Source organism: Periplaneta americana, chromosome 4 (genome assembly GCF_040183065.1).
Source record: "Periplaneta americana isolate PAMFEO1 chromosome 4, P.americana_PAMFEO1_priV1, whole genome shotgun sequence".
Lineage (NCBI taxonomy): Eukaryota > Metazoa > Arthropoda > Insecta > Blattodea > Blattidae > Periplaneta > Periplaneta americana.
The window spans coordinates 40,759,256-40,785,371 of NC_091120.1; positions in this window are offsets into that span (position 1 = coordinate 40,759,256).

Genomic DNA, 26,116 nt, shown 5'->3' on the forward strand with positions numbered 1-26,116 from the left:
TTAAATTTTCACTTGTTGAGGCAAAATGTCGTGCAAGAGAGGATGGAAAGAGTCCATGATGTGACACTGAGGAACTTATCGATAATGAAATAATCTCCATTGAATGTCATCTCATATCATACTTTAAATGCTAACTGTTAGTTTTTTTAGTTAAGTAGTTGCAACTGTCTAGTATATCATTGTCCATATACCAGGTGTTTCAGATAACCCGTATCAGCCCTTTTTCTCGAAACTATGTGATACTGATTGTTAATAATATAATTATGATAACCGAAACCTGTGTATAGAATCGATTGGTGGTAGTATCATTTCCCGCAACGTACAGGAACTAGAGGTAGATGTAGTCAACTTCGAAATTTAAAATGAAAGCACGAATCATTGAAGGTACCATTGGAAACTACTTTTAAAAAGAAACGACTTTTAACTGGATTTTTTTTCTAACTTTTATTGTTTACTCACAAAGCAACAAAAGTGGTATCTTCTGAGAAATGTTGTATGTTGTTTATGTACTTACACTATTGATAGTAATTGTTCAAAATGTACGCCACCTTGTGCTTAAACAATGTTCTGATCACCTCCTAACATCCGTGATTGCAGTTAACACAGTTGAGAGACCCAGGAGCTTCTTTAATTCTTTGTTTCATGAATTCTCTAGTTGGTGGACGCACCTATAGAACATGTCTTTAACTCTCTCCCACAAGAATAACTCATTTGGAGCGAAGTCAGGAGATCAGGATGGCCAAGCTACTGGTTCTCCTCATACAAACCACGGTAGGGGAAATAAGTGATTAATAACTCGTCGAGCCCTATCTGATATGTGAGCCATACAGCCGTCCTGCTGAAGCCACATCATTAACCGAAGCGCAAGGGGAATATCATAATGCAACTGATGCATAATGTTTCGGAGGAAGAGTGTGTTCTACCATTCAATTTCTCCTCAAAAAAAAATATGGTCCTATGACTCGCTGTCCGAGGAGGCCACAGCATGCATTGAGGCTCCACACGTGCTGATAATCCACTACGCGTTGCCAATGTGGATTACCCGGAGACCAGTAATGGGCATAGTAGAGATTCAGCTGATCTTTACTTTTGAAAGTTGCCTGATCAGTCCAAAGAATTCTGAGCTGGAAATCACAGTCCGTGTTTAGAAACCAATTGCAGAAATGAACACGAGTCTGAAAGTCATGTCCTCCAAGTTCCTGATGGAGATGAATATAGTATGAATGAAATTTGTTGTCTTTCAGAATTCTAAACGCTGAATTATGGTGCAATCCTGAGTCAAATGTCAAGCTTTCTTGTGGGGAGAATAAAGACATAGTCTACCAGGTGCTTCCAACTACTACAAAAGACATTAAACAAAGAATTAGAGATGCCCGTTGGTTTCTCAGCTGTACGGAAGTGCAATCACGGATGTTAGGAGGTGATCAGAACATTGTATAAGCACAGGGTGGCGTACATTTTAAACACTTATTATGAAGATTGTACGTACAGTTACCCTGAAAAAGAATGAGACGATTCTTGGTCGTCGGAAGTTAAAGTTCTACAGCGCGGTTCACTCGATATCGACGTAGGGATACATAACATGACAGATAGTACAAGAATTGTTACAAGGACCACAACAAGAACAAGGACCAGAATAAGGATCACGAAGAAGACTGCCATTTAAGGCCAGGATTTCACAACATAGCTCGAGTCCCAAAATATCATTGCTTCACTGTACCGAATGGCAAATGCCTGCTAAGGGATCTACATTCTGGACTGCTGCTATCACTGTCTTGTCTCGGTAGCTCATATAGTAGCGTGCCGGTTCCATTGTATAACCGAAACGTCTCGTGTTCGATCCCAGGTGAAACTTTTTTTTTATTGAGGTGTAATTAATTTGTTCAGAGTTCCTCGACTGTCTAATTTGTCGAAAAATATGGAATAATTTATGCCCAATTTCTGGGTCTTACAAGTGGGCTGAACCTCGTCAAAAAAAATAAATCTTACTTGGAAGTTAAAAGTATTCTTCCTCAAACAAAAATCATAAGAAACAAAAAGAGACCTGTTAACTTAAAGTCTTGTCCACATGCCATCAGCTTCTATTACAGCTATATGTCGATCCGGCATGGATGTCACGAGATTGTGGAATAAGTTCTGATCCCCGGCGAGATCTTCCCAGGTCTCAACAACTTGATCCCACAATTCGTCTCGATTTCGAGGGCGTCGGTGGGCATAGGTGGCTATCCTTCTCTTTTTCAATTCCGGCCTTAAATTTTCGATGACATTCAAATCAGGTGACTTCGGAGGCCAATTAATGATTTCGATCTCGGGTCTCCTTTGAAACCATCTTTGAATGCTTGCAGCATAGTGCATGGGATGGTTATCCTGCTGGAACAGCAATGTTCTTTCGGGAAAACGTTCTCGGGCGGAGGGAAGGAATATATTTTCCAGAATGTGCTCGTAAGTTTCCGCATTAAACCGGCCATCGATGCGTTCTATAACGCCAGGTCCATCGTAAGACATCCACCCCCAACACGATATGCTAAAGCGCCCCGATCTTTCACGTCGGTGCACATAGCGCTGATCATGTCGGAGACCATCCTCACGATAGACACGGACAGGACCTTCGTAATCACTCGAGATGGTTGTTTCGTCGGAGAAAATTACATTTCTCCAATCGAAATCCACTCGATTGGTAGCGAAGGCAAGACGGTCGACAGCTTGTGCTTCCCCCAATATTTCCATTTGCGCAGCCCTCCGGCTCCTAATACCGCGGTTCCTCAACCTGCTGATCACAGTCTGTGAAGAGCCGGGAAAGTTAGATGCTGCTCTTATTTCGTTAGCAGTCAGAAAGGGGTCCTGTCGAACTGTCTCGAATAAAAGAGCATCCTCTTCCAATGAAGAAATCCGCGGAAGCCCAGGAATAGGGCGATTTTCGACCTCCCCAAAATTTTGGTAACGATGAACCCATCTCGCGGCTGTACTTCCAGGAACACCGACCAAACGGCCAGCAGATCTAGCCCCATATCCAGCCTCAACTAGAGCTATAACTCGCTATCTCATGTCACGTCGGTTCGCCATTACGATGAGAAATGAGAGATGACGATAATACTTTAGTGTAGACAATGACTATTTAACATGATATAGAATTATTGAAATAAGAGGCATCTTGCATAGTAAGAGTTAATAAATCAACCCTAAATTAAATATCTAAATAACAGGATATAACAGGAAGTCCAATTGTTGCGAAACTAATCAAATTAAATCTAATTACATTAAATAAACAAACCCCAAGTTATGACACCACATTGCTACAGCTAATTGTATGTTATTAACATAAGCATTGAATAGGTCCGTGGTTGTGCGTTGGACGACAAAACCAAACATCGAAAGTTCGAATCTTGCCGAGGAATGCAACTTCTTGCTTTTTATAATGTAAATCAGACTTATAACTACAATCATTCATATTTCTTACATTATTTATTAATATTTATAGCCAACATTGAATTTGTAAAGAAAAGACTTTAGAAATCTCATATGGAATTTGTGATCTGTAGTGACATAAACATAGATTATCTCTCGGAACTGTCCACACCTGTGGAGTAACGGTTAGCGCGTCTGGCCGCGAAACCAGGTGGCCCGGGTTCGATTCCCAGTCGGGGCAACTTACCTGGTTGAGGTTTTTTCCGGGGTTTTCCCTCAACCCAATATGAGCAAATGCTGGGGTAACTTTCGGTGCTGGACCCCGGACTCATTTCACCGACATTATCACCTTCATCTCATTCAGACGCTAAATAACCTAAGCTGTTGATAAAGCGTCGTAAAATAACTTACTACTCTCGGAACTTTTCCGTAAAAGTAAATTAAATTCACTCCTTGAAACTGGAAACCTTATTCGTAGGGTCATTTTCCCATAGCATACAAGCTGAAGTAACACAGCCATTGATAAACGTTTTGTACACAGAATTAGACTGAATTCCTATTCGACAGAACCTATAATCAATGGCTTGTCTGACCATGATAAACAAATCCTATGTGTTTCCAATGTCACTGAACAATTTCAAAATATTAATTTAAAAACTAAGAAAGGATCGTAATTGCTGTATCTAGTGATTATTTACATTTATGTCTACAAAATGAATCTTGGAAAAACATATATGATACTGGTACTACTGATATTAAGAGTAAATATATTGAATTTTTCACTTAATTTCATAATCACTTCAGTGGATGTTCTCCACTCAATGTTGTGAAAAAATTCAAAAGTTAAAACATGTAGATAACGCAGGGACTTCAAAATCTCATGTATTAAAAAGAAGAATCTATATGTAATGAGTTGCAATGTAATGATCTTCATGTTCTTAAATACTGCAAGAAGTGCAGTGTAATTTATCAAAAATTATGAAAGAGGGAAATAGAATATATTTGAGTAGAAAAGTACAAAATTCAGATAATGCAATTAAACCTATTCGTAATATTATTAAATTTAAACTTGTAGATATCCTAAGAAAGAAAATATTTTTTCATTAAAACCAATGATTGTAAAGTAGAGGATCCCAAATCTATTGCAAATTCTTTTAACGTATTATAGTATATAGTACAGAAATATTATTGACAACTTAAACATTCAAGATTTTGCAAAAGATACTGCAAATGGTTACTTAACAGATGTATTTAATAATTATTATTAATATATGTAATTAGTCAATAACTGCAACAGTGCTTATACATTCAATCATAACATGAATAAAATTGAATGCAAACACGTAGATAAAATAGTTAAAATTAACTGCAGGGGTGAGAATGAAATAATCCAAAGCCATACTTTTAACAAAAATTGTTTTTTGCGAGTGCATTTCTTACACATATGGGAAAGCTATAAATAAATTATTGTAATAATTACTCAACAAATGACATAGCCTAAGGACTCTAAACCTTTGTAAAAGTTTGTCTATTATTATATATATTTTTAATTTCATTTTAATTGTTAGTTTTTATTATATATGCATTTACATTGTATATATGTGTGTGTATAAATGCATTCATTAGATTAACGTTTATAATATTGTGACAGCGACGTGAGATTCGAACTCACGACCAGCGTCCCACATGAAAGCAGATCGCACAGGCTGCACGGAACATTGAGTGACGTCGCGCGGTGGAGAGAAGAGAGAGGGTGTATTACGTCACGCGACGAGTTTGCGTGCGCATCTGGTGCTGGTAGAGAGGAGAGGGCTCTGGATTTCTCTGGAATGCCATCTCTAGAGACGGGTGGAACCCTCGAGATTACGTCACTGTGGTTATAAATTACGGTCGCGAAGGAACGACAGCAGTTTCAGAGTTTTCAGTTATTCAGTGAGAAAGCCAGAGCAAGCAAGCCAGCCGGAGTTCGACTCGAGTGTGCGTCCGCATCTGCGTCAGCATCCGAAGGCCTGAGTTCGAGTGCAGTGGACCGCAGTTGGAGGGACCTGAGTTCGAGTGCAGTGGACCGCAGTTGGAGGGACCCGAGTTCGAGTACAGTGAACTGTCTCTGAAGGTCTGTGGTTCGAGATACCGTGAACTCGAGTGACTGAGATAGAAGAACTGTGAACTGAGAACTGGTAGTTCTGATTTGTAAATAGTGCTTTGTAAATATTAGTTAAGATTAACAGTTCATTGTTGTGCGTAATAGTCCAAGTAAATTGTCATTGTCGTCGGTGGAGTGCTATAACGAATACGGTGTTGAATGGAGATCCAATTGTTGACGAGAGCGTTTAACGTGAATTGTAGAAAGGAATTATTGTTGTAACGAATAAATTACATTGTTGTTACTAATAAAATTCACAATATTATAACTTGTAATTTTGTATTGTTTGCGATCATTAACACTTAATCTCAGGACTTTGTAAAACTATATTTCAACGTGACTTAGCTATTTCAACGTTATTTAGACAAAAAAAATTGTTGTGTAGACTAATAATCGAACTCGCACTCTTCTACACAACACGCAGAAGTCTTACCGTCTGAGCTATGGAAACGACATGAAAGCTTTCCTTTTTGTGCGGAGTGTCGATCTAGTCATGAAGGTCCATTGTCGATTTAACTACACGATTTATGTATATATTTATCTTTTATTTACGTAATATTATCATATTTTTTGCAGTTTTTTAATTGAATTTCGGAACGATGCTAGTAACAAACCAAATAGCCTGAATTTAAGTAACTCAATATTCGTTATCTTGAGTATCGGTGCTCTGGTCTCCGATCATGCGCAGTGTCTTACATCTGAGACTTAGGAATATTCAATCGTCTCATCCTTTTCCAGGGAAACTGTACATAAACAACATACGGCATTTCTCAGAAGATACCATTTTTTTTTTTGTTTTGTGAGTAAACAATAAAAGTAGAAAAAAATTCCAGTTAAAGTTGATTCTTTTTAAAAGTAGTTTTCAATGGTACCTTCAATGACTCATGTTCTCATTTGAAATTTCGAAGTTGACCGCAGGTACTCCTACTTCCGGTTTCTTACGGGAAATGGTACTACCACCTATCGGTTCTTTACATAGGTTTCGGTTATCAAAATTTCTTTATGAACAACCAGTATCATATAGTTTTCGAGAAAAAGTCTGATACGGGTGGTCTGAAACACTCGGTATATTGAATAGAGATTATATAATCGTCCAGTAATAGATACATCTTTTTCCTGTCGTTGCACAGTTTGACAGTTCAATGTTCTTGAAATGGAATATGTTTTAAACATGGGTTTGTTACAGAGGAATTCCTTACGTGTTTAGTTGTCTGTACTTTTAAAAAATTTTGTAGATTCTGCTGAAGATTATGTACGTAGTTCATGACAATACCCCAGTAATACATGCAAATAATAAGCCACAGTGTAAATATATACCTACGAATAAACATTAATATCTGAAAACGTAGAATAATCTGATAAAAACAAAACCACGGAATATTTTTATAAGAATTCCTATCTACTTTAAAACTCTTTTATTTTTATTATTCTCTTTTAAGACGTACAGTTTAATTTCTTATTATTTTGACTTTATTCATACACGCTTTAACTTCTAGGTCATACCGCGTATGTAGTTTTTTTGGGTATATCAGTGAGCCGTGAATTGTTGTGACACTGTTTCTATTGTCATGCGTTATTTACAAATATTGCTAATAACTCTTTAAATTTTAATTTTGAAAGAGAAAAATGTTATACACAAAAGCTGCTGGAAGTAAACCATACAATATGATACCAGAGTTCAAAAGGGGTTAGTTGTTCAGACATACAGATTACCTATGACAATAAACTTTATTTTTTTAACGGCACTCTACAGGGTGATTCAGACCATCATTAACACTCATTTATTTAGGAAACTAGTGCATTAAAACTTTCGAAACAAAAATATTTATTACTAAAGCACATGTGAACATTCACTTTAGATTGATTTCATTAATCAGCCTTAACAGGAAATAGGGTCAGTGGCGTACTACTTTAAAATTTCAAATGGAAGTCGGGGTCAAGTATGGTACCTTTTGATAGAGCGCTTCAAAACAAACAGCTTTCATAGGAAATGTTTTTATCAATTCCTATTCTTTCAATGAGAAAGCGTACGCAAAGAAAATGCCATCAATGTTGAGAAATGTTACAATACGAAAATGGAAACAAGACAATTAATATTGACACATGTTACTGAAAGACTGGACAATTCCATTAATTTTTATAAATGTTAAAACTGTCTGCCGTTCTGAGCAGCACACACCGTACTCTTCTTCTGATACTGTCAGCAACTCCTGACATTTCGGACTAGTCAAGTGACTGGAAGGCCTCTCGGATTCGCTGTTTCATGTCATCTCTTGTTGTGGAACGATCTTGATGCACGATGTTTTTTAACCGTCCCCAAAGATAGAAATCCAAAGATTCAGGTCAGGAGAACGTGCTGGCCATGCTACAGGACCGCATCTATTTGTAGTACGTAGGAGTTATTTGTAATCACTCTTAAGTATTAGGTAATTATTTTATTAGTGACTAAAGTAATTGGAAAACTATAAAAATGTACATACGTAGGTACAGAGAAAGCAAAACATTTTCTTCTGATTGTACATTGTTGGGCAAGGCCACCTGAGCTTATTACCTGACTAAGTGCAGTGTACATGTAGACCTGGCCGTAGACACTGTATTGCGGTGACTAAAGGAAACACTGCTGAGCGAGCAAAGGGGAAGGGGTAGTTTACTTGTATTCACCCCTCGACGGTGCTACCAACCACCAGTTCTACACTCAGCCAGATAATTGTGCGTGTCTACTAGCCTATGTCAACATTAAATGTACTTATCTAGTTTACATTTTCTTCTCGTAACATTTCTCAGTAGACCTATTAATGACATTATCTTTTCTCATTGAAAGAATGGGAATGGAGAAAAACGTTTTGTATGAAAGTTGTTTGTTTTGAAGAGCTCTGTCAAATAGTACCATATTTGACCACGATTCCTATTTGAAATTTTAAAGTAATTCGCCACTGACCCTATTTCCTGTTAAGGGTGATTGATGAAATCAAGTTGTTAACATTTACATTCAAGAACTAGACGTAACCGTGCGCTCCGCTGCAACTGTTAGAAATAAATATAAAGTAATTACATAATTAAAATAGGACGTTTGATCCAGGGAACAACTTTTACAACAGCGCAAGATAATCTGCTTCGCTCATTGCCCAATTTTTTTTGCATTGCATTTATTGCATATATATTTTATGTATTTTAACACGATTCAATTGAGCATAGTTAAAATTTGAATTACAAAATAATGGATTGCTAAGCTAACGTACTATTACTGCATACTAAATCAATACAATCTCGTTGTTCGTTAATTCTCTGAGATTGAAATGAATGTACATAAATATTATTTTAAGAAATACAGAAAATGAATGTACAAAATAGCCTATCAAATTTTCTGTGCATAAGAAGCTATTTTAATCTTACCTGTCCTCGATTTACTCAGACGTTACTGTAATAACCAGGGAAAGGGATATGGAGTATTATAACGAATGGTGAAACGTAGTATAGATATTCGTAGCTCTGTGACTGTCGAGCGAGCTGCATGAACGAGTACAGTCCACTTCATACAGCAACGTGCTGTAAACGTATTTTAGAATAAACAAATGTTATAGTTTAATGACATACATATAGTGGTCTACATACATAATCTGCATTTCATTTTGAACTACATGTATTTTTCTTGGCAACGCACAAGACACCAATAAACAACATTACAAATATACATAATTAAATATCAATCTCTGCGTCCTCGCGTGTCAGTGGAAACATTGATGCTTGATAGACAGTTTGTCTTCTGTATGGAACTCGCCTCTGAATATGTATGTTTTTCTGTCAGGAGCGTGTTAAATTAAAACCTTTATTTACGATATTATGAAATATGATAATATGTATACTACATATACTACAGTATTTACAATATATACAATATACTACAATATTTATAACATAGCCTAATACGGTATCATTAAATGTTGAACAAAATGTAGAACCAAACGAAATGGCATTTTCAATTAATGCTATGTTTTGTTGATAAAACAATTATTCCTGCTGTGCCTTGTAAATTGTAAATATCATTTCCAAATTTTCAAAATACAACTTTGCTCTGTTGCAAGGAAGGAAATTGTTTAACATGGAAAAACTCCGCTCTGCATCTTCAGAGACAATTGGAGAGTACTTGAAACAAAATACGTCAATTAAATTCACATGTTGAATGACGTCATTGGGACACATCTGAAATCCGATTAAGAATACTATAACTATCATTTTAAATCAAACTATGTTCATTTTTTCACCAATACGTTTTCCTACTTCACCTTCTACTGCACTCAGTTTATTTACAATAGTCCTCATAATATTTATTTGCTCAACTAGTTCTACTCCTGACTTTTCTAACCAAATAATGACATCCAGTAAATATAAAAAATTGACCTAATATCCGTGACTTCTTTTCAGATTGTTCTATCATTTAGCAGTTCCTGGCGTATTTGGATCGCAGCCGCGTCATCGGGAATTGTTTCCTGAATTTTGATACTCGATCTGGAGCTTTTACAAATATAGGCTAGTCTTTCAATTTTGTATTGTTGGTTGGTTTCACTTTCGGCATTGTACAGCTGTCAAAAGAAAAAGTGGCCGCTCTCCTGGAACAAAGTTCCCTTCGGGTATCTTCGCTATAATTCGGAGACAGGCGATGTTACATGTTGTTGGACCACGTTGCCTGATATCTACAGTTATAATTGAAGTATTCTCTCTGTGATTCGATAGCGTAATGGTAGCGTTCAGGCCTCTTATTCATGAGGTCCTGCGTTCGACTATAACCTCGTGCTTTTTATGTTCTTTTTTGTTCTGTTTTTGAGAGAGACAAACTATACATAATGGCTCCTTTCGTTTTTATGATTATTTTAGTAATTAACATCAGGTTCATTAATATATTATGCCATGACTTTATCATTATCATTATGATATTGTGGCTGCAAATGGAAAGAAAAAAGATTTTATTCTCAATAAAAATATCTTTCGTGGCATAAACAAAACAAATTTACTGGCGTCGGCCTTAAAACATTCAAACAATTAAGCGTTCAAAAAACAAAAAAAAAAGCCACAATTCAATATTTAGTCTATCTTCCTCTTATCTCGATCATCTTGCAGTCGAGTGGGCATGGAATCGACTAGTCTTTGCAAATAGCGACTGTTCTTAGACACGATATTCCAGGCATTCTGAACATACCCACATACATAAGTGTTCTGTCCATGGGCAGGTCTTTCATTGCAAACACAGCAATTTCCAATCTTTCCTATTTTCTGCCTTCCTCTTAGTCTCCGCATATGATCCACATATCCTAATGTCTTCTATTATTCTTTTCAACCAGAGACCCAACCAATTCCTTTTTCTCTTTCTAATCAGTTTCAGCACCATTCTTTCTTCACTCACTTTTTCAAACACAATTTTATTTCTTATTCTGTCTGTCCACTTCACACGCACCGTTTTTCACCACATCCACATTTCAAATGCTTCAATTCGTTTCTCTTCATTTCGTCGTAATGTCCATGTTCCTTCCCCATACAGTGCCACACTCCACACAAAGCACTTCACTAGTCTCTTCCTTAGTTCTTTTTCCAGAGGTCCGCAGAATATCCTTCTTCTTCTATTAAAAGCTTCCTTTGTTCATGTTTGCAGTTTTTCTTGGGAAGGATAGGCCTAAATGCGGTAACATCCCGTTGCTTTCCGCACACCACTATCTCTTTCGCATCTTATTAAATTCCAGGGGACCCAAGCATGGAGATGAGGAGAGTGGATTTGACTAATTGGGCCCTCCGGACTTCACCGAAAGTCACGGCAAGGGTTAAATATTAATTCTATCAGGATGTTTGACCCGATCAGAGACCGGGAAATCTCAATTAGCCTTTGCCCCCCGCATCCTGGACTAGCTTCTACGAATCATCAGAAAATCTTAGTGTGTGATTGGCCCAATTTTTCCGAAAATGTTTCCACACTTTTGCCCTCGTAGCTCAGCGGACGAACGTCGAAATTTAGATGTCAACGTCTCAGGTTCAATTCCTCGTTACTCCTTTTCATTTTATTGTGGTTCAAGATAGTATAATGTAATAATACAAAAAGAAAAACTAATACCAGTATTATGCAACTGGATTTTTCCAAACCTAATATTAAATTTACGTTATTTATATCGCTAAAGAACGGTTACAATATAAATAACTAGAATATTATTTATACAGTATGACTAAAGAACGATAACAGAATATAAATGATAAATATCGGTTTGTTTAATTAATATAAGATATTATATAATACTTATTTAATTATCTAAATAAAATAACCTATTTTACAAAGAAGGATGGTTATTTGTGTTATAATAATTACTTACATAAAATACAGATTATTTATATTGCGAAAGAACAATAACTATATAAATAACTTGAATATTATTTTATAATGCTAATGAAGGAAAACAGAATATAAATGATAACTTGAATATTATCTATATCGCTAAAGAACGATAACAATATAAAAAACGTAATATTATTCATATCGGAATTTCACAGATTTATTACAGATATATTTAAGAAATTGTAGAAGAATAGTAATTAATAACAGTGTCCTATTTATTCTCCTTGGAGCCAAATTTGTAACTTTTAAAAGTGTGGTTACTATGTTGAAGTGTATGTGTTGTAACGGATGCTTGATTTGTTATGTATGTGAGTCAGTTATGTGGTGCTTGATGTCGTCGCAATGTCGTAATTATAGTTTGATTGTGTTTGTATGACTATTGTGTATTAATTTATGATGTATGGTACGGAAGGCTGCGTATTTGTGTTATAGAAGTGTTACGTATGTGTGTTGTTAATGTTTTTGTATGTTTCAAATTGATACCTGATATTTATTTTGCAATCGCAATGCCTAATTTACGGTTTGTTTATGTTTTGTTTACATCGCGTAAGCTAATTTAATTTTCTTTTCTATTTCTCTTTATGCTTATCTTTTTTGTGTATGAAACTATAGCCCTAACATACATATGTAAAATAGGGCTAACCACCATTGGAGATACAATAATAAAAATTGTTATTCATATCGTTATAAAACGATAACAGTATACAAATGATGACTTGAATTTTATTCATATCTCTAAAGAACGATAACAAAATATAAATAACGTGATATCCATAAAGAACGATAACTGAATATAAATGATAATATGAATAGCATTTACATCGCTAAAGAACGATTAAAAAATAAAATGAAAACTTGAAGAAGGCCCGAACCCACAACCTTTGAATCACTAAACAAGCACTCTACCGCTGGCCTACGAGGCGCAGACATGGAACACTTTCATAGTTCGGGAACTGCTTGTACAAGCACATGCATCGTGTAACATCGCCGCGACCCGAAGTGGACTTTGAAAATATTCGCTGTTCACGAGTGCGGCCACTTTTTTTTTTGACAGCTGTACCTGCACTTCACTACTCTGAACCGCAAACCTGCACGTTGAAGTTCTTATGCGACAACTGTCCCGTTCACCTGTTGTTGACGTGCAGAGACCTGCGAGTATGTCATGGAGGGGAGGACTTGGTATAAAGGGTTGTAAACAAATGGCTGTGTAGATGCCAATACTAGCTTTTACTGCTCCAAATTCCGTTCCCTAGTAATAACATTATAGCATTATGTCCATCTAGAGAAACTACACTTTCCAATGGTGAAATAATAATTAATACAAATCGGTTAATTTAGCTTCTGATATTACTTCATACAAACACAGAAACATTGTCTGTAGGCTATGTTTAATAGCTTTCGATTGTTGCTGTCCAAGGCCCCTTATAGACGAAGTCATTTGTTTTTTAATTCATTACACGGCCTTAGATGGTAGTTATTTTAATTTTAAAACTCATTTATCTCATTAAATATCAGTCCTATCAAAATTTTTCAAGAAATGAAACTTATCGCAAATTATTTTTAAAGAAACTTTTGTTATGTAACATTTTTCATAAAAATCAATAATAAGCGATATATTTCGATTTATTTAATTCAGGCCCCCTTATAACCCCCATTTTTAATAATGTATTTTGAATGCCATATAGCCTAAAATCTAAGTTACAACGAACTTAATTTATATTCCAATTTTCATCGAAATCCGTTCAGCCATTATCGCTTGAAAAGGTAACAAACATACAGACAGACAGGCAGACATACAAACAAAAATTTCAAAAAAAGCGATTTTCGGTTTCAGGGTGGTTAATTATATATGTTAGGACCAATTATTTTTGGAAAATCGAAATAACCAGAAAAATTTCGGCTACAGATTTATTATTAGTATAGATTATTGACAAACTCATGCTGTTTACTTTATCATCATCTTTTAATGTCTGCCGCTGTGCAGCAATGAATCTATCGTTATTATTATAACATGCCTTAATAGCAAAAACACGTTGTTCACCCGCCCAATGATCCATTATAAACAAATGCTATCGAATGAAGATTACATTGTTGCATGTAACAATTAAAATATCCGACAACAGCTGAAATGCTGGGAATCTGAAAATCGCCCGTTTCAATAGCTCATCTTGTTTTTGTTACTTAAATATTTTGATTTAAATCTGAATTGCTTTACTTACGAATGAAAATAGCGGCCAGGATATAGTCCCAAATTTGCAATGGTTTCTTTCAAGAAGATGATATACCGCAAGAGGAAACTTGACTACCCCCAGAACCTTGTTTCCTAGTCTGGTTACTTGGCCAGGAAGAGCCCGCATCTGAGAGTATCAGTCTCCTCTAATAGGACTATTTAAATTCCAAAGTCTTCCAGAGTCGTCTACATACTCCAGAAGAGCTTAAGGATAGCATACGAGAGAGAGAGGAAAAAAAGAAACAGTGATTGTGAGATATTGCAAATTGTAATGAATAACTTATGTAGGAGGTTATAGAAGCGATTCAATAATAAGGGGGACATTTAACCCTTTTTTATGTTAACAAGGTAACTAAATTTCACAGTTTGAAGTTTGTTTTTCTCAAACAGTTTACATTGTTCGCATTACTATGGTCTTACATAATCATTTTAAACTCCACTCTTAAGCAGTGACCAACTCTGTATATGTTTTATAATTTATTGCATTACATAATCTGACTCATCTTGAAATACACTCGGGATTACGTTATCGTTTTATTAAGTAAAACAGAGCTCATACACACAAATGAACAGATAGTGCTTTATTTACATTTAATTACATCTAAATATAAATCACAACTTACAAATTTTCAACATCCTTAATTTCGGAAAACTGCTTTAGATCATGCCATCTGTCCGTGTACAAAGATTTCTTCTAAGAATTTAACGATTTTATATATATATTCAGTGTCTACAAGTCACTTATGAGGAAGTGATGCATATGATATTTTTACATTTTATTAACAATTAAGGGATCATTATATGAAATAAAAGACAGGAAGTAGCGATATGCTGTAAATTGATCTTAAAGATTATTTATTTAATTGTGTTTTATATATAGGGTGCAAGAAAAGACTATGTCAAAACTAACTATCATGACATTATATACAAACACAAAATAGCTTGCGCACCATACAATATAAGTACATAGAGTTTAGAAAAGAGCTTTAACAGGAAATAAAGCGTTTGAGCACCCATGTTCATATAACATATTTTCATCCTCTACATATGAGGAACGTTCTCTGAAGTTCTGATATACTTATTTGTTACACTCTGTATAAAATGAAGAGAGAGTAATCCCGTATGCTCGCAGGCTCCGATATTTTAGAAACATAACTATTACATAGATCAGCATTTGTACTTCTCGTTGCGAACATTCCTAGGCTGCTTTCGCACCGAGATCGTCCAGTCCAGTCAAGTCCAGTCAACAGGTTTCACACCAAGTATGTCTTGACTGAAAGTCAGACTGTGTTTTCCTGCTATTCAGTTCTCGCCTTCTTACCGTCAAGCTGCGTTTCTGTGAGATGACTGCGGATCATTTTCAGAATTATTCACATACAAGTATAGTATTTACAAATTCAGTGTCAGAATTTAGAACAATAGATTATATATAACAATGAGTTTCAACATTGGACGCAGAGGGATTTATATGAGAATTTAGGTCTGCAGCACTTGAATGGGATGTTGATGGTCTGGCAACTGCGTTCTAATAATTGATACAAGACGACCGGATTTTTTTTTCATTATTTCTCAAACTTATGCACAGCAACACCTCATTTAACATATAATATACACGTGGAACCCTTTTAATTAGTTTCATTTGTTTTGCTATTATTATTTTATTATTATTGTTATTATTATTATTATTATTATTATTATTAGTAGTAGTAGTAGTAGTAGTAGTAGAGTAATAGTAGTAGTAATATTAGTAGTAGTAGTAGCAGTAGTAGTAATAGTATTAGCAGAGCGTTTAGAATAGAAAGTGTGGTAACTGGGCAAGGGTCTAATGGGACTTTTAAACCCCCTAGTGTCGCCGCGGCAACTGAGCGAAACATTGGCGTGGCGATCGTTCTAAGATTGCAGTTTTCCTCTTAATACTGTGGACAGAGCATGTAGAACTCGTTTTGCTATGGAATTAAGGAGATATTTCTTGTGGTGTTCGGGTGATTTTTATTGTGCCGTTTATGTGAGCGAGTACTAATAAGCCTAATTATGTTGTTCTTGATGTAAATCCAATTATATTGTATAATCTGTAAGGAAGAGACTTTCTTTTATCCATCCATAGACTAGACTATTTTTCAGAAGTGGTGTGGAGCAATTCCACGAACACAGAAAACTATATGCTCGTTCTTATATCTGTGATATCCATTTTTCTGCGGTTTTGATTGTGATTTTTTTAAATTATGATTTATTTAACGACGCTCGAAACTGCAGAGGTTATATCAGCTTCGCCGGTGTGTCGGAATTTCGTCCCCCAGGAGTTTTTTTACATGCCAGTAAATCTACTGACATGAGCCTGACGCATTTAAACACACTTAAATGCCATCGATCTCGGCCGGGATCGAACCCGCAACCTCGAGCATTGAAAGCCAGCGCTATATCAACTGCGCTACCGAGGGCGACTTTTGATTGTAAGAGCCGATAAATTTATTATTGCCAGTAAAGAGGTAGGACTTCCACGCAAGAACTGGCGACCAAAATCGTATGCTATAACACATATTTTCCCAAACTTGCCTCGATATCTTAAAAAAAGAAAAGAAGAGAAAATATCCAACGAAGAGGACATCAATCCTTTCTCATAACAATGTATCCTTACCAAGTACCATCTGGCTATGACCAATTCCATTGACGCTAAATAACCCAGCAGTTGATACAGCATCGTTAAATATCCGAATAAAAAATAATTGGATGTGACACCCGAAAATCAGAAGAACACCTTAGCTAATCATGCGCTTGTATGCATTTATGTTCCATTACTCCACACCTGAATGCCCAAAATTATGTCTAGTTACATTGACCGTAATTCCTTCCAGTGAATGAACTCCAGACCAGCATTTCAGCTGTTTAGTGTGAGTTTTTCAAAATCGATACATTTTTAGAGTCATAAACTGTGATGGGTTCGAGGAACGTGAAAATACAAAAGAATTCAAAGGTGAATGAACGACCTTGCAGATACGTTGAACTCAAAGACTCCCTCGTCTGCCCTGTACAAAGAATTCTAGCATTACACGATTTTAGAAAATATATGACACGTAATTGACAATATAAAGAACACGTTTGCCTAAGAAAGAACCCTTGAATTATTTAGAGTGACAATTCAGAGCACTAGCGAAATATATTAATTCTTGTGGGATAGCAGATTTAAATATATTCAGACAGAAAAAAAAAATTAACTAGGATCCTCTAGAGCGATATTTTGGAATTAGAAAATGATTATCTTGTGATGATTACCATAGACTTTCTACATGTAAAGATTTTTCAGTCTATGTGCCGGTTAAAAAATGTGCTGTATTAAAGTGCTAATTGTGAACTCCTACTTGAATCCAAGTACCTAGCTTCTACTTCATTAAATATACATGTTTAATTATTAATTATTTTATTTTTAATAATAGCACTTTAGTCGTAATTAACGTAAAAGTTATTTCGGTAACAAAAGTACAGTATAATTATACTTTGCGTCTAGGCTAGAATTTAATCTGGTTTACAATTTTATTACATTTATTTAGCCTATTACGTTTCCACATCATAAGAGATTTCTAAGCGAGCATATGAGAAAGTAATAGACCTCATGGAAAAGTCGTTAATTTAATATCCTCCAATAAGTAGCATACAACTATTTAATACAGTGCTACCAAATTGTTTTAATTTTACAAACACAAAATAACCTAGGTAGTTCAAAAGATCAAAACTTACATTAGCATAGATATAATATCGAAGCTTAATTTATGAGTCTAAGCTGCACGTAATATTTTTTGTTCCCCTGAATTACGTATAAACCAGCTACAACTGAAACTAATGACTAAATAGTAGATAAAAACTATTGGTGAAAATAAAGTGTCTCCTTTATTGTATTACATTCTTGTGTATAAAAACTATAATTTCATGTCAATGCCTACTTTATAATGCCCTAAACATTTTCAGTTTTGCGATGCTGTACTTTTTTTTTTGCGTATTTCTGGCTGAAGCCGGCACAATGTTCCATTTTTCGGTTAATTATTATATTTACTTTTCAGGGTTGTGTTATATAACTCACAATTTGTTAATATAGTATTATTATATTTTTAAAGAAGTAAAATATTGTAACTAAGTACTTTACAATACAGTCTTATCTAATGGGTTATTTTTAAAAACCTTTTGCATTCACTTGAATAGCGATCCTGAAACTGAGAACAGAAAGCAGAGCGAGCGCCGCTTTGCGACGAACCGCTGGACTAGTGGAAGTATCGTCACTTTCTCTTCTACCCGCTCTGGTATTAGTAGTAGTATTATAAACTTAAACATTCATTTTAAAGATTAATAATTCCGCCACCATACTAATGCTACTTACTTACTTATGGCTTTTAAGGAACCCAGAGATTCATTGCCGCTATCACATAAACCCGCCATCGGTCCTATCCTGAGAAAGATTAATCCAGTCTCTACCATGTTATCCCACTTCCCTCAAATCCATTTTTATATTATTATTATTATTATTATTATTATTATTATTATATCATCATCATTATCATTATTAGTTCCGCGACTATTGTAAGATTAAGTTAGAAGCTAGTTCTTATCGACGAGGGGATGTAGCTATGTGAAAGGCATAGCTTGGTTGATTTTACGAGGCTGGATCCAGGAAGGATCCTCACACTTAGGTCGTTTGGATCCATTGTACGTCCTATAAGTGCGAGGGATGGTCTGGGACATTCGTGAATCCGACGCTGACAGGAGGGCCATCTTACCTGGCTCCTGCAGGTAAAGCTCCATCATCTACTGACGATCTGGAACCCAGAGCTCGAAGCGCCAAGTCTTTGGACTCTAGATAATGTTCGGACACCCGTACTACCCCCAAATGTCACCCCAGTCTATTTTACTATTGTAGCTGATAAATGAAATGAGGCGGAAGTGGAGAGTGTAGGTGAAATTATTTTTTTTTTTTTTCAAAATACTGTTCACTGTGCAGTGATGAAGCGTTTCACACATAACTCAAAAACTATCCAATATTCTGTGATTAAATTTTTTGTGTTATTTATGCATGTCATATCTTCAATATTATGTCATATATACCTTTGATAGATTATCTGATAAAAATTAAATTCATTTAAAAAATGGTCAAATATCAGTATTTTCCTCTGACACAAAATAAAAAAAAATATTTATTAAGGAATGTAGCTGAAAGAACATGATATTTTAAACATTAATTTCAGCAATAAAATGAAAGAAAGAGATAATGAAAAAGTTAACAAGTTTATGAGTTATGAGGGAAACGCTTCATCACTGCACAGTAAACTGCCACCATTGTGAATTTTGAAAAAAAAAAAAAAAAAAAATATATATATATATATATATATATACTGTATATTAATCGTAAAAATATATATTTTTTTTTCATCTTGCAGAAGGACAGTGCTTTACACATATCAGTTTTCATTATTGTATAAGATACAGTAATGGAGGGAAAAAAAATGTTGAATATTTCCAAATATTTTACTGCTGTAAGCTGTACCTAACCGTTTAATTTTATCAGTAACATAAAACTAACACGCTTTTCCATAAATGCTGTGAATTTCAAATGTAGAAAAATTTGTCGGCTAAAGTAGTAGACCTACTTCAAGCAGTAAAGAGAGAGAGAGATACAGACGGACAGACAAACAGAGAGAGTAAAAAGGAGAGAATAAATACAAAAATTATACACTTATTATAAGTACTCGGATTCGAACTACTACATCATCCGAATAAAGGCATGGTCAACGGAAAGTGTATGCTTGCGCCACAGCACAAATACAACCTGCGCGGCATCGATCGGAGGTCTCCGAATGAAAGCGCGGAACAACTGATCCGGAGATGACCTAATCATGCGTAGCACTAGTTTGAGGACATGTTCGCATAGTTCAGTGTCGCTGTCTGTGATAATTGAATAATTCGAAAAGAAATGACATAATGGAAATTATGTAACCTGCAAAGAGAAAATAAAATGCAGACTGCAAATGTTCCATGGTCAGTTTGATATATTCACCTTGTGGTGAATTGAAATTTCTTGCTGATTCCAGTGTGGCTGTATACTTAGCTTTATCCCACCATAAATTCACAAATCCTCCCTGCATCAAGCTTAGAAGTATTTTATTGAACCGCTTCTTGAGAGAATGACCTTTCTGGATGAACATCGTGATAAAATTGGAGGCATATTCAACGTCGATATTACACATCCTCGGCTTGCCGTCGGCATCCATGTAATTGACAGCTATCTTATAGTCTGTGAGATACTTAGAGAACAGGGTCGTTAGATTGCCATGGACGACTTGAACTTCAGCTACAGAAATGTCGGCAAATCGCAGGAGCTTCCGATAACGCACATAATTTAGTTCTGCGTATAGGGGTGGGATACTTTCGTGTGTGCTGTAGCCGAGTCCAGACTCCAGCATTTCGTCTTCTGTTGATAACTGGTGCTGTAATCCCGGATCAATTAAAAAGCTTGTGAAGTATGTCTGATACACCGTGTTGATAATCCAGCAATACAGTACCCAGGTGAAGAATACAGCTCGGATTACACCCACATCAGGAGGATTGTTAGGGGTAGATTCCTCGAGGATAATTGCCCAGAAATTCAAAAGACATTTGGGCAAGCTGGTGAACGCATCGTTCTCTACGGCGTCACTAGTTATGCTATTTTTAATTTTCACTACCTGCCATATGACGATGGAGACGAAGATGAAGGAGATAATGAATCCTAGCCAGAGAGACAGTTTGAATACTCTGGTAAGGCTCATCCATCGAGGGTATGGCACGGCGCAGGGTACGTACCATATCACTTTGTCGATGAAATGAGGTCTTAAACATTCTAACTCTTTGAGTATGTGACACCTGTACCATAAACAGTTCATAGCAATGTCCGTTTCACTCCTGGCTACCTCACCCGTCAAACCGTCCCATGATCCGTTGCTGAGTTTCTTTCCCCAGAGTCCACCGTCAGCCGGCAGTCCTCTGTTTATTGGGGTTGTGTTAGTAAGTCTAGTAAATTCCATCAAAACCAAATATTCGACGCCAGTATCAAATTTGAAATCTTCATTCCCTAATTTACTTGTTTTCCTCTTGAACATCATCGGTGGTAGTTCAAATGTCGACACAATTAAAGGACACCGATTAAATTGTTTAGGAATTTTATCCGGGAAAAGTGGTGCATGGTACAAAAAGTCTCCATTACCCTTGCTGTCCAAAACCCAAGAGTCTAGCAGTACTGCCTCTTTCACATCGGCACATCGACCCAGAGGATTATAAGGAAACCACGTATATATATCTATTACAGACATATATTTCGCAAGTTGGCTATTGTTCGTTGATGACATCACTATAATCACATCTATTGCATTAAATTTCCATAATTTAATAAAAATATCCGCTGCGACTTCTTTCATATCGATGTCGTTGATCTTCAGAATTATAATAACAAATTTTGCTCTTGGATTCCACTCCCAGTTATTCCTCAATTTTTCTATCTGGCTTATCACATCAGTCACAGCTTCTGCATGCGTTTGCTGTGCAGAGAGTATTATATAAGTTCCAAGCTTGCTTTTAGAAATACCTATCTCTCCACTGACATCGTATAAAGCAAAAGTGAGCAAAGGCCACTCTTGTACCACGTTGAGTGCTTCGACCAGCTTATCCAAAAGGATATCTAGCCCTATGTCAACGGAACCCAATTTGCTGCTGTCACTTCCCACAAGTTTTATACTACCAGTACTTATCTGTTGAGAGCCGCTGCTGTGGGAGACGACCAGGACGTCTTTTGGTGAAAAGTGTCGCATTGCGATGTCCTGTACACTCAGCACAAAGTGGTGGATTGAATCTCCTGACGTTTGAGAAAGAATATTGAATATAAACGCGTAGATTATTATCATGGTGAAGTCTGCACTTTCATTAATACACTGTCTCAGCTGTACATAGAAGAAGAAAATGTATGCTGTGAGGGTTTTATTGGATATGGATTGTAGGTTAACCCTATTAAATTTTCACTTGTTGAGGCAAAATTTCGTGGAAAAGAGGAATGAAAGAGTCCATTATGTGACGCTGAGGCAGTTATGAATAATGAAATAATCTCCTTGGAACGTCTCATATCATACTTTAAATATTAACTGTTTGTTTTTTAAGTATTTGTTTTGTTACAAATGTCTAGTATGACGTTGTTTATATATGTTAAATAGTGATTAGAAGCCTATAATCGTCTAGTAATACATTTGTTCCTGTCGTTGCATACGTAGAGAAATGAATTTAATGTTCGTTGAAATGGATTACGTTTTAAACATGGGATTGGTTACAAAGGAATTCCTTAGGGGTCTTATTGTCTTTACTTTTTAAATATGTAGTAGTTTCTGCTGAAGATTAAATACGTAGTTCATGACAGTACCTCATTTTTATATACGAATAATACACCCGCAGTGTTCGAATAAACATTAATACCTGTAAAAGTATAATAATCTGATAAAAAGAAATACACGGAATATTTTTATAAGAATACCTACCTATTTTTTAAATCTCTTTAATTATTCTCTTGTAGGAGGTACAAGTTTATTATATTATTATTTTGTTAACATTATTCATAGACGCTTTAACGTCTAGGTCACACCGCGTATGTAGGAGTTTTGTGTATATCAGTGGGCCGTGAATTGTTGTAACGCTGAGAAACATATGTTATAATTATAAATATTGCTAGTAACTCCTTAAATTTTAATACAGAAAAAAAGAAATAAATTTTTATAAAATAGCTGTTTGAGTAAACAATAAAAAAATGATACCATTGTTCAAAGAAGTTAGTTATTCAAAACATACAGAATATGAGAATAAACTTTATTTTTTTAACGGCAGTCTATATTAAAATTTACATATTCCGAATCTCCATTAAATTTTACGCATGAATGTGTATAAATTTTACCCATTCTATTTGTTAAACTTGTTTCGAGGACTTCAAGCTTAAGACATGTGTGTAAAATCATGTTGAATAGGCCATAAAACTAAAAAAAAAAGCACTATCACTAACCAAACTTTACAACAAATGCTCAAAATGAGAAGCATTCACAACCAAACAATGTCCCAGTCTATCACGAAAACAGTCCATTGCAGACATGATATAGAACAGATCATCCATGTAATTGTGAGGAAGACAATGGACTTTTTCCATGATAGAGTGGGACATTGTTTGGCTTTGAATGGTTCTCATTTTGAGCATCTGTTGTAAAGTTTGGTTAGTGATAGTGTTTTCTTTAGTTTTATGGCCTACTCAACATGATTTTATATATTTATTTGTCTCAAGTTTGAAGTCCATGAAACAAGTTTAATAAATAACTAAAAGACTTGAAACAGGTGAATAGGTAAAATTTCTACACATTCATACATACAATTTAATGGAGTTTCGGAATATGTAAATTTTAATATAATAATTTATTTATTTAATCTGACAGGATTAAGACCATAAGGCCTTCTCTTCCATCCTACCAGATAGCGCATATAAATACAAAAAAGAAATACAAACACTGATGAAAATAATACAAATTAAGTTAAAGCCCTGTAGAGGGTCAACAGAGTCAAAAGAACATTATAGAACTCTCATCGAGCTAATACAATGTCATTAAAAAATAAAGTTTACTGTCACACTCTCTATGCCTCAATAACTAATTGAAATCCGTCAAAATGAACACAAGTTATAGACCTACAGTATACAGAGTGAATAATAAGTATGGAATATTGCTAATTACTACTTAAATTTTAATTTAAAAAGTTTTATACAAAAGCTATTAGAGATAAACCATACAATATGATACTAGTGTATGAAAGAAGGATGGTACGTAAATTCCCAATCCGGCATTTGCCTTTGGAACTGAGGGAAGTCTTGAAAAATCTGTCAGATTAGTGACCATGGGGATTGAACTTGAGACCTCCGTAATGCGAGTCTAGTGCGTTACCATTGAGCCACCTCGCTCGGTAACAAGTTTATTGCGATGTTGAAAAAATACATTTCGAAAATTTCACGGAAATGTACGTTTTCAGTACCGCTGATGACGAAAAAGTGATGGGCATTCCGTCTCTCTGCGTATAGCTGTTTTTGGAAATTCCGTCTTTCTGCGTACAGCTGTTTTGGACATTCCGTCACTATGCGTACAGCTGTTTTTTAGCATTCCATCTTTCTGCGTACAGCTGTTTTTTTCTTAAAGCACTAAACGAATTTTGTTCATATTCTGTGCCTACGGTTCATTTCAACTGGGAACAATGTAAAGCGAAATACTGTCATTTAAAAAAAATAGTGGGTCTTTATTTTTAAAATAATCAAACAAACATATATGATGTACTGAAATTAGTATTATAGCAATTAAAATAAATATTTGTTACATGAGACAGAGTGAAATGAAATTATGTAGCTAGTTTGTCTTCACTCTTCTGTAATTTTGAATAGGCAAGTAATATAATTTCAAGGAAAAATTGTTCCGGGGCCGGGTATCGATCCTGAAAGCCAGACTTGTATAGGTAAGTAATATTTTGTGTAATAATCCCTCCAATTGAAATTATGTCCAGGGAAACAAAATAAGACTTGGAATATAGAGAATGAACCATAAGTAATGCCATTAATTTCAAAGAGTTATTCTTTGAGATATTTCAAACAAAAAAGTTTTGCTCGTCTTTGTTTCATTTCCGAGATGAACATATTTTGTATGAAACATTTCATAGCGTGTTTGGCAAAGTCACTGATTTAATTCCCAATATTCTCAGTCAATTTAAGAGAGCAGTGTATTATGAGAGAGAGTGTCCACAGAGAGTTCTGAAAAGGACAACGAATTGTGTTTTTTCTTTTAATACTGGCCTTTGTGAACAGGTCTTTTTCTGTCAGCGGATAAATGAAAATAAACGAAGACGAGATTACAAAAAGTACACTATCCATTACCACAGTTATATAAGAAGTTCGGGAAAAATAATAATAAAGACAAAATATGCCGGTGAGAACCGTGGGAAACATAATGAGAAAATGCACATGATGAAAACCGTCAGAAGTAAACACTGGAATTCGTAACGGCGCGACGAGTAGCTAAGCAACACGCAGAAACACTGTGTGCTTCCAATGGACAGAAAACATTAGAAGATAATATGAAGAGCTCAAATGAATTATTGCAACTAATGCACGCTGATAGGCTGGGAACTCCAGTAACGATGTTTAACATTTTGTTTGTTTAATATATTATAGTAGGTTTTGAATTCATTACATTTTTTTACATTTATGACATAAATTATACATTTTACGTGTATTTTATCCGCCGTAAAGAAATTATTTTTTACGCGCAACTCCCCAACTCTGGTCACAACAGTAGACCACGACTCATCTCCGGTTATGACCACATCGAGGAATTTGGATTATTTTTAGCATTTTCTAGCAATCCTTATACAATTTTAACACGAAATTTCTTCTCCTCTTGTGATAGGAGCCGCGGAACGAATTTTTTCACCACACTTTTCATGTCAAAATCGTTCCTCAGAATGTCTGACTTAGAAGCTCCAGATGTCTTTTCAATTTTAGCACTGTTAATTGCCGATTTTCGTTGATCGCTTCTCGCATGAATTCAACATTTTCGAAGGTTGAAGGTCTTTCAGAACGTGGATCGCTTTTATCGGATCTCCGATTATCTTTGAAATATCAGCACCACAATTTTGTCTGAACTTACTCAGGATTCTTCTTAAACATCCAAATTTTTTTCGCGGGCAAATATCCACTGTGGAAACCGGTTTTCAATGTGTTCAAAATGGCTGGATAGTTTCCAGACACACACACATCATAATAGCACCTGAACTTACTGTAGCTATAAGATTTTGTACTATAATATCTATGTATTTTTGTGAGAGTTTCATGTTAACTTAAGATCCTTTTCCAGTAATACAGTTCTGTAATTACAGAATTAACTACATTCAT